Source organism: Corvus kubaryi, unplaced genomic scaffold, assembly GCF_017639235.1.
Source record: "Corvus kubaryi isolate FWS band 111438036 unplaced genomic scaffold, C.kubaryi_AGA036_p1.0 133, whole genome shotgun sequence".
Lineage (NCBI taxonomy): Eukaryota > Metazoa > Chordata > Aves > Passeriformes > Corvidae > Corvus > Corvus kubaryi.
This window is the reverse complement of record NW_024580667.1, coordinates 2,787,271-2,797,981: the sequence shown is the minus strand read 5'-3', so window position 1 is coordinate 2,797,981 and position 10,711 is coordinate 2,787,271. Positions and strand designations below refer to the sequence as shown.

At 40.4% G+C, this 10,711-nt stretch overlaps 1 long non-coding RNA gene across 3 annotated transcripts in view; it reads right to left on the bottom strand.

Moving 5' to 3' along the window:
* Positions 1-106: 106 nt before the first annotated feature.
* The window catches only part of LOC121667528, a 77,895-nt gene continuing 67,290 nt past the window's right edge, over positions 107-10,711 (bottom strand). For 2 of the 3 annotated variants that reach the window (XR_006017086.1, XR_006017085.1), the window contains exon 4: positions 107-10,368. This is a non-coding gene — a long non-coding RNA (uncharacterized LOC121667528). The remainder of the gene's footprint in view (positions 10,369-10,711) is intronic. The other variant, XR_006017087.1, reaches the window with a different exon arrangement.

Genomic DNA, 10,711 nt, shown 5'->3' with positions numbered 1-10,711 from the left:
TCCATGGCTGGTTTGAGCTGTGAGCAGTCCATGGCTGGTTTGAGCTGCCTGCGGCTCTGGGACAGTCCCCCGCAGCGACCCAGGGTCCGTGCCGCAGTGATGGGAAAGGGGGAAAGGGGCAGTGGCCCCGGCCCAGCGGGGCCGGGAGGCTCGGAGCCCCCCCACCTTCCAGCAGGCCACCTCCGACAAAAAGGGGCAGTCCCGCCTTTCTGTGCGGTTTAAATATGTAAATTGTGAGAAGCGTAATTGGTCTTAAAGACTGTCCATCAACTCAGGGTCAACCCAATACATTCCAATGGGAAAACATATCCCACATTGCAGTAAGGAAAAAAGTACAACTGTGTAATTTAGCAGAGGAGGGAAGATGGTTAGAGTTAGTTTCTATTAGAAATCAGTCCAGCACATCAAGTCTTTGCATAAAAAAAAACTCCCATTCATGGTGGTTTGAAATTCTTGTACCTCTGTTATTAAATGAAGAAATCCTGGCTCCTCTCTGCCAGCTCAGGAACTGTCCCAGCACAGTGCAGCACATCTCAGAAAAATCCCAGTGGATACATGCCTAGCTTGCCCTTCCAGTGGTGCCTGAAATGTACTCCAGGTAACTCCTTGAAGTTTTGTACACATTAAGATTTTCATTGCAAGAAATATCATTATTGATAAAAAGAAACAAAAAATGCCCATCAAGTTAGAACAGCTCATTAAATATTTCAAGCATTTGTTTAAATAAAACATTTATCTGGGAACTGGGAAGACTTTCAGCTTCAGTGACAGAGTATTTTAACACTGTCATCAGCCTGCCAAGTGGTTTTCTTTTTTCTTCTTTTTAAACACAGATCCATAATCAAATGTAAGAATTTTTATGTATTTTTAATAATTTATTTTTTTGGGAGCACTTTTACCACTAATGTTTGATTAGACTATAGCAATATTAGCAGTTATTCAAGAGTGGTCTATTGGAAAGGGAGTAAGAGAACAGCTTGCTGTCAGATACTTCTGGAAAAGAGTGGTAGTCACTATGCCCCCATTGTAATAGAATCATGCATGCCCTGCTGAACTTTTTTCCACAACAGAGTTACACAAATAGCATTTATTAATGATGAACAAACATTATTTAGCCCCTATACAGTACCTATGCCACCCTCTGGAGTTTGCACAACAGAGGGGTTTCCCAGGAATAGGTACCAGAGGCACAAGAGTAATGGGCACAGAAGCTGGGCATTGAACATGGGCACTTCTCTGCTGGAGCACTCACCTCAGTGATTTGCACAATTCATTCACTGCAACCTGTCCACTTCTCCCTCCTTCTGCAGGCACTAATTTCACCCTTCCCTGGCTTCAATCTTCCTCAAGCCAAGCCAGCATAACCCACTGCAGTATTGCCACCATTCTGCAGCTTAGAGCTAAAGCCATTCCCAACCTCAGAGCACAACACTCCCAGCTTCCCTCTCAGCCAGGACCTAGCAGTATTCAGGAGGGCAAGGATCATCCCACAAAGGGAGACAGAGCTTTTCCACCACAGGCACTTTGGGCTTGGGGCCACTCAGAGAAAATATCTCCCCCTCCAATCCTCAATCAAGCAGATTCTGGAACAAGCCAGAGAAAGCACGGTCACTGTGTCTTCAAGGAGAGGCCAAGGCTCAGACAGCAGCTTTACTAGACCTTTGATGATACAAATGTTATTTTTAAATTAGAAATTTTTATTTTAATGAAAGAACTTTTGATTTGTTACATTATCAACTATTCCATCATTTGCAAGTTTTAGCCAGAGCTCTTGCAACTGTAAGAGGAAAAGCAAGGTGAGCGGATGAGCAGAGCCTTGAACCCAGGTATCACCCTCTGTCTTAAGGTAGGTGATGCTGAGGGGCAGCTCTTGAGCAGTGTTTTATAAGAACTCCCAGACTTGTGAAGTTCCCCCAGACCTCTAAGGGTGTGCACTGCACCCAACTTTATCCCAGCCCTAACCAGGGCAGCAGGAAAAGGTCCAGCTCCTCAGATGACAAAGGGCTGGGTCACTTCAAATTCAGAGCTCCTGCAGGAAGGGAAAGGGAGGAGGTTTGTGAACACCTCAGAGATGCAGGAGCTCTTCGCACATATGTAACCTGAAGCCTCATGCTGTACCATAATCCTGAGCAGTGCCTGGGTTTGATATTTGTGCAGACAGGAGTCTCACTGCCTCATGAAAGCAAGAAATACCAAGTTACTGAAAAAAGCCACCATCTGTCTTCTATAAAACCAACAGAGAGAGCTTTTGACACTGGTAAACTGTTCTAATATACTGTTTTATTGCCAAAAAAAGGCAAGATGCAACTGAGCCCATCACCATATCATGCTCAAATTAGAAAAAACCTACTGGATGTGTGTTGTGCATTAAATAAAAAGGCAGGTGACTAGAAAACTTGTGAATCACCTCCTAACAGACTCACACCTGTACTTGCTGAATCAAGGTATGTTTAATGCGATTGAATGATCTTCAAGTACATCAATCAGGACAAGAAACATAACTGATACACAGGCCACCATTCTTTTTCTGGTTTGGATTAAACAAATAACTTTTAAAGCCAAAGCTACAGAATTGACAGGAAAGGCAACAAACAGGTTCTTATCAGACAGCTCTGCTGTGAGAGTCACATCATGGGCTAGTACATTCTAAGGACAGGGATGGCACTGACAAGCATTCAAATCTGTAGTAAAGGGGGGGAAAAGCTATTCAGTACAAATATTTTGCTGTGTGGGGAAAGGAAGAAGGCAAATACCAATTACTTGTGTTTGGACAATAGTTCTTTCCGTGAAGTTACTGAATTTGGTAGAATGTTCTTGTCCTGGACATCACAGCCACAGGTGTCAAGTGAACTGACCATAAAGAAATAGGTGACATTTTACTAGTTTGTTTACTAGTTTACTAGAATCCATACTGTGATATTTACAAGTGGGGAAGCTGGATGCTTTTAATAAAAATTTAAAAAAATTTAAAAAAATCATTACCTGGATGTTGGCTTCAGTAAATTCCCAAACAAAAGCAAGCCAGCATCCCTGCAAGTCCAGAGCTGACAGTTTCACTGAGATTTAATAAAGCCATCACTAGGGACAGCCAGAACACATAATTTAGTGCACTGGCACTGCAGCTGAAGAAATAGTTCCCCATTCTTAATGGACAACACAATGGAATTTCAGCATTTACCAAGCATGCCAAGAACTTCTAATTACCTAATATGAACTTAGGCAAAGAGCCATTCTGTCTTAAGTTCTGAATTCAGTAAAACAGATCAGTGCATTGTTTCAAGCAAGTAGGCACCGAGTTTATAAAGGAAAAGCATAATCGTGGAGTTCAGCTCTGCATTGCAATACACACCACTTAACAAAATGGGCAAGTTAATCAAGGCAGTGACTTTTCTTTTTTAAAACTCCACAGTAATGACACAGAAGGTGAAACCAACATTAAATACAGATGTCCAATTAAAACTCATTCTCACACACATGAATTCCTCTGCAGTTATGTAACTATGCCAGCACCAGGATATCTCTGCAGCAAAGCATGTTTTCAGTGATCCCAGCTCCTGCATACCTCAGACCCTGTGACTGTAGTGGTCAAACCCATTCAGACCAGCTGATGGTCACTTGACTCTCCGCACTATTTATACATTGCTCTATTAAGTGAAGCTTCTGATTGGGCTGAATAGATTTATGAAAATCCTGCCCAAGACATTTCTTAAATTGCTTTTCCAGAGAGCACTAGTACAAGCAAGCCTAGGGAGGTATAGAGTTGGCACAGCCTTCTAAAACAACTTCCTAAAGGCAAAACCACTCACATTCTCAAAGGCCAACTAACTAACTTGTTTTTAAAATTTGATTGCTGATAAATGCAAACACAGTTACCTTTAACCAGGACTTATTTTTGCATTGACCTCACAGACATGGTCTTTGAAGGATTTGATACAAACAGATAAGAAACTGGCTTAGCTGCAGAAATCCATAAAGGATGCTGTAAATACTAATCTGAGCACACAAAAAAATGACCAAGCCAAACTGTAGACTAATTCAACATACGTTTTACAGCCATAATAAAATAGGTTTCATAAGGAGTTAAGCAAACTGTTCAAAATGAATTGATGGAATAATTCCTTCAAGCCTGCAGCTTTGAAGAGTGGCACAAAACTTCCATGGAAGGGTATAAGCATGAGTTAAGGTCCCTAAGCTAGAGGCTTCTGTATGCTAGGAAGTAATGAACTAAGTTTCTCTAATGCCTGCATTAGGACCACACTGTTCTGCAAGTGAGTAACATTCAGTTGTCAGCTATTGTTAGTACATGCTCATACCCCAGTGTATTGTAACCATCCACTGGATGGTAATAGAATGTGAGAAACTGAATTAACTTATTCATCAAATCACAATTTTATGAGCAGTAAGGTAGAATTTTATATAAAGGCAGCAAACAGTGCCAGTGACGTTTCTGTTTAGGCACACAGTGTTAAACAAACACCTTGCCAGAGGATTCCAGCTCAGTTTTTTACAAGACATAGGGAAGGTAGCACTGTGCACACAAAATGTACTAGACAAACACCCACAACCAGACCTGCTTGTGTGGACACAAACCAAATGTTTCTAAGCATGAGGAAGGGTTAGAGTGCAGGAGACTGCCAAAGCACAGAAGAGATGGAAAAAAAAAAAGTGAAAAAAACACTTTCCCCCCACAACCTGTGGGTTCTGGGTTCCCCTCAGCAGTCACAGCCCCTGTGCCTCTGCAATGGCTTTGCCAGACTCACTGTACACCAGCACTTTCAGGCACATCAGGGTATAGAACATGTGCAGAACAGACCCACCCAGCCATTCAAGAAGCAAATAGCTGGTGCTCACAGCACATCAATATTGCTGTAGTAGAGATGCTAAGGATTCAACAGCTGTCAAAGAATTATTTTATCAGTTTCTTAGCTAGCTTAATTCTCTTTTTCTAAACAGCATGCATGCACCTTGCAACAGCACACCCCCAGCATGCCAAATATCAACAATTTGACTATCAATGCAGCTGAAACATGAGCAGAAACTAAATAGGTAATCACAAAATATTGCATTTTAGTGCAGATATGATTCAGCTGAAGACTAAATACTAATAAATTCTGATGCTGGGTGAACTTACTCAAACAAGCCTCTCTCAATACCCCTACAGCACATAATCTTTGATGGCTGAGCTCTGAAAGCCCTGCTATGTCCTTACCATGCAACTCAATTCAAGCTACCATGCAGTTACAGCCTCTATAGTACCCAGTCTGTGTGGAAAACAGGGGCCCTCATCTTTAGTAACACTGTTATTTATTAATGCTGGATAGTTACATGCAGAAAATATGACAAAGAAAATAAAGAAAAGATAAAAATAAAAAAAAAAGAAGAAAATATCAGGGAAAGAAAAAGCATAAAATGGCAAGCACCTAGTAAACAAGTGAAAGCATACCAGGGATGAGACCAGTTTGATCCAGAAGTTGGGTAACAAGCCAAGTGCCAACAATTTCTAAGACTAACTGGCAGCATTAACAGTGTGATCCTTCTGTATCTTTCTCAAGGACCTACTTTAAAGATAATTACTCTCCTAAGTGCAGTTAGTACATACTTCACAGGAGAATAGCATCTGTGTAACTTGAACTTCACAAAATAAGGTACTTAATTAGCCAATTACAGAGCTGATGTTACAAAGCTACCTGGTCCTGTATCACACAAATATGCAACAAGAGGGTGGGAAATATAAATTCATTTACTGTCCTGTTGCACACCATCTCCTACTTGCCTTCCTGTGAAGTGAACTCAACTGGGGGAAGTAAACACATCCTCCCCCCCCTCTTCCAGCCAAGTGCACTATGAAGCTTAAAACATCTATGCTGAGAACTTAAAATATAAGTTCTAATAATATAACATCCCTTACAGTGCTATAGGGAAAGTAACTCTGGCCCCCAAGCAGGTCCAGGTAAGCTGGGGAAAGAAAATAAAATAGCTACCTAGATAGGTGTTTTAAACAAATTAGTTGTAAACCTGAAGGATTGGGAATCTGGGCTACAGGCATGGTTTGGGCGGTGTTGTGTCTTATGAATGAGAGGTACTCACTTTATCCCTCCAGTACATGCAGTTTAGATGTCAGCCACCTTCCTCCCCCTGGTAAATCCTAGAACCATCCCAACAAACAGAACAAGTCCATGCAGGGTGTCACACCTGTTATACAGCAGTAATCTTTACCCTGGAAACCCAAGGGTGCAAGTTACAAGTGTGTGAAAGAAAATGCAGAATCTACAACTTCAACAAAAGCACAACACAGTCTTAAGGTGGACTTCAAAAAAAAATCATCAGGGAGCATTAAAGCCCTCAGAAGCCTGCAAATCTGAACATAATGCCCAGATTACAATGCAGATGCAGTCAAGGTCTTCAGAAAATCTAAAATTAAACCAGAACTGGTGTTCTAGGCAAGTGTTCTGCAAATTAGAAGATGCAGCAACTTTCAATGACCAAAAATAAGGTTCGCAATTCTTCAAGTGTTAAGAAATCTTTGCAAGAGACATCTGAAAGCCAAGGGCACATTTTATCTTGCCTGAAGATTATCACATGACAACAGCATGCTACTGTGCCACAGAGACCTAACTGTGTGTGTTTATCCCACAGCTCACATGACTTTGCTTCCTTTAGACCATAAATGGTGAAGAGAGATACGTTTAGCAGAAGAGCAACAGGTAAAATGTGCTAAGAAGTTTCCTAAAATAGGCATCTATTCTACAGAACCCAGGGTAATATTTACTGGTGTTAAATCTGCATGAAGTAATAGACACCAGCCAGTCACACACACAGGTTACAAACACCAATTCATGCAGCTCTAGATAGGCAATATTCTATATTTAACTTAGGAGAAAGCAGGAATAGTGATGTGTAAGGGACAGTGGCACCAATGCTTTTAAAGTTAGTAAGATTCTTATTCCAAACTGGTCTTCCCAGGAACACTGTGGAAGAAGTCACACAATTCCAGCTTTACAAGTTAACCAGCAGAGGAGTTTTAAAGTACACAGAACTGAAGGACCTTAGGGAAACAAGAAGACTGTTTTACTGAGACAACCATTTGAGTGAGGATCCCCTGCTCCTTCCACATAAATAAACAGGCATACATGCACTTCACTGGAGTGATCAGGTAAACAGGGACAAACAAGTGCCTTGGCAGGGGAGATAGATGGCTGTCAGTACTGCTTTACCTTCTTTAAGCATTTCAGCAGAAAGACGTGTTTGGATCTAGGACTGTACTGCATGGGCCACTAGCTGAGCTGTGTAATAAGGCCATTAACATTTGAGTGACACGTGTAAGTCAAAGCCAGGCTGCCCTCTCATGCTTGACCTCTTAATTATCATACAGATAATTAAGAGGGAACCAAAACACGGGGCTGCATCCATCAGCACAAAAGCAGTTTGTACACAGCAAGTGCTAATCAGTAAACTTCTAGAAAATGTCACAATAACTATGCTAAAAAGGCACAAAAGTCTGGGGTAAGTCTTAAATGGGATTTGGAAGAAAAACCACAAACCCTTGACCTTAGTAGGTGAAAAAAATGCATGTGAACACATTACAATATGAAAATTTAACTTTGACTTTATCCCTCTTTTCAAAAGGGGAAATACAGAACCTGGAAGAGAAGACTGAACTTATAGAAATATTTTGTGCAAGTGTATAACTCCCACGAAACAGAATAGAGGAGGCACCAGCTGGAGAAGCATCTTCTCTCATGATAGATATGATCTCCAGGCTGTTTTACCCACTCAGAATCTTGCCAAGACTATCTTTCAGTTTTTCCATAACATGAACTGTTTTTAGACCATCTCCATGAAAAAAGGCAAAAATTAGCCCAGGACCGTTGTGTAAGATGTGACTGGAAAGAACAGAAAAGTAACTCACTCAAGTATCCAATTAAATGGGATACCTCAAGAATCTCAGGAATACTCAAAAATTCAAAAGTATATCCAGGACAAACAGGAAGAAATACTGTCCTTCATTTAAGGTGACCTTAAAATGAAGAAGGCAAATTTATTCAGGGCAGGCAGTGACTATAGTGACGGGAATTCACAATACTAAGAAAAATAATAAGGACAAGCATACCAGTGAGTTTGAGCAAAGCCTCTTGAAGGGAAATCCTGGATAGTATGGAATATCAGTAATATTTAATCTCATATGGATTGCTAATAGGTTCAGGCTATCACAAAACAGCAGACCACAGCAATTATAAGGGGATCTCAGTTTTGAGCTGTGTATTAAACAGGATCTGCTACCAAAGCTGTGAGATTAACACCCCACTACTACAGTGTGTCTTGGTGGACAGTGATTAAACTCATTCTGCAATTTGAGAAGGTCTCTTGGAGAGTTATGAACACTGTGTTACAACAGCAGATTTAACTGGAGCTTCTCATGACATTCCTGATGTGGCCTGAGTAAGTGCTGCTTCAGGAGCGTGTGACTACAGGTTCCAAGTGAAGAGCTCCACTGAAAAGCCATTATTCCTGGTTCCCAACACATACTTAAAACACCAACTCAAAGCAGACTGTGATTACAGGCTGTATTATAGAAACCCAGGCTATACCTGCCCTATTCCATCCAGTTTGATTTACTGCAATGCCCACTCAGCTGTTGTTAAATTTTGCTACTTAATAGGACATCTATTCTAAATGCAAGTATTATCTATTCCTACTCTTAGAAACACCATTGCAGAGCAGGAGAAAGTCTTGGTTATTCCTCTGAGAAGTTTTAAGAGTTCTATAGGATTGTTTGCTTTTTTTATTCCAAGTAATTTTAAGGTATTCCAGTACTGAATTAGCCACAGTACACTAGAATAAACATGAGAGCATTTTTGAATCAGGCCTACTCCAATTCAACAACTTCCTGCCCAAAAGGGCTTTTTCATAATCAGAGATGCAGCATGAAGAAATGACAGCAGAGTATACTCTAAAGTATACCTCTAAAGGTAGGATTAAACACCAAACACCCAGACAGGACAGTGAGGATGATCAAGCAACCCAAAAACTTATGGTACATCAGAACACTACAAGCATTTCAAAAGGGCAAAACTCAAAGCCAGCTTAAGTATGAATCAGCAAGCAGAGGACACAGATCAACCATTTAATGTGTCTGCATCAGTATTGTGAATGAAGATTGCAGTTCAGAACAGAGATTTGTTTCACAAGTGAGGTGGTCTCCATCTCTCTACAGCTGCAAGACACACTGACGTGTGTCAGTACTTGTTCTGTTGGTCTAAAAAGAAAAATATCAGTAGCAATCTCTGCAATAAGCACAGAAGACAAGTGTCAGAGTTCTATATTCATGCACAGTAGTTTATCTAAATGCAAGGTTACCTGGACAAGGGAAGTAACTCACTGCAAAATACTGTACGACAGTCAGGAATGTGTCAGATCCGTTGCTGCAATTAAATTTAATCTTTGAAGCAGAGCCTTTAGAACTAGATTCCTATTACAGGTAAGATGACATTGAGAAAACTTAAATTTAAGAGAACTTAAATGTGTCCATATTAAATTCAGATTTCACACTGCATACTTTTATTCTTAATATCAGATGAAGGAAATACTGCCTTTTTAGCGTAACAGCTGTTAAAAAGTCTAAGTATTATCAAAACATAGTTCAAAAACACCAGGTAGACTTATACTGATAAATCATTTGTTAAAGTCTACTTGAGCCTGATAGCTTGTAATACACAGCACTAACACAGGAACTACTATCAAAAAGCCAATCTCATTCATCCTCACTCTTTTCTTAACATGAGTGGGGAAGCCCAAACAAAAACATGTGCATGAACACTTCTGATAGGCAGCAAGGATGACAGGCACTCTTGGCTCTCCATTGTGTATCTGCTAATAGCATGATCAACTTCAGAATAACTCTTACTTCTTTTTATCTCTCTGCCCATAAGAGATTCATAACTACTGCTGTGAACACGTGAAGTAATGCAAGAAACAATTCCTTTTCCCTGTCAAATGTTGTAAGGAAGGCTCAATAATAAACTACTTACTAATAAAGCAGAGTCACTCATGTACAAGCTTTAGAGTTATGGATAACACAGCTTTTCCACTCTAATTGTTTTCCACCTATACAGCACAGTAAGCTCTGTAAATAATGCACAGATTTACAGGTAAGAGACCTGAGAATTCTATGTTCCAACACAGGTTCAAAGCATTTTCCCCATCATTTGGTAGCAGCACTTTCTTCTAAATGAAGTGTATGTTCCCATTTGGAGACTTGCTTCTCCATCCCACTGCAGCAGCCTTCTAAAGGCTCCCAGGGGAAACATCTCCCTTTTGTTGACAGAATGCCTCACACAGCATCACTGGATAGCTGGGAAATCCAATGCACTGCAAGAACACAAACATCAGCACAAGATGACAATTAGATGGCAGAGCTGCGTGTATCAGGAAAGTAAAGGAAATACATTAAAACAGTAATTTTGGAGATAATGCCATTCAGAGCCTAGATCCTGATGCATATAATCACAAGAATTACATGTACCAAAAAAAAAGTCCATGGTATAAGGCAGGAAGACTCTGATAAAGTTGTTTTAAAAGTATGTCATTCTAAATACACAGAGATTCATAGTACAAGACAGACATTTTCAGTGAAAGTAATCCCTCTGACATCTCAAAAAAGAGGCTCTTAATAATTGATGCCTTCAAGAGAACTTAGCTGAAGCTATATATT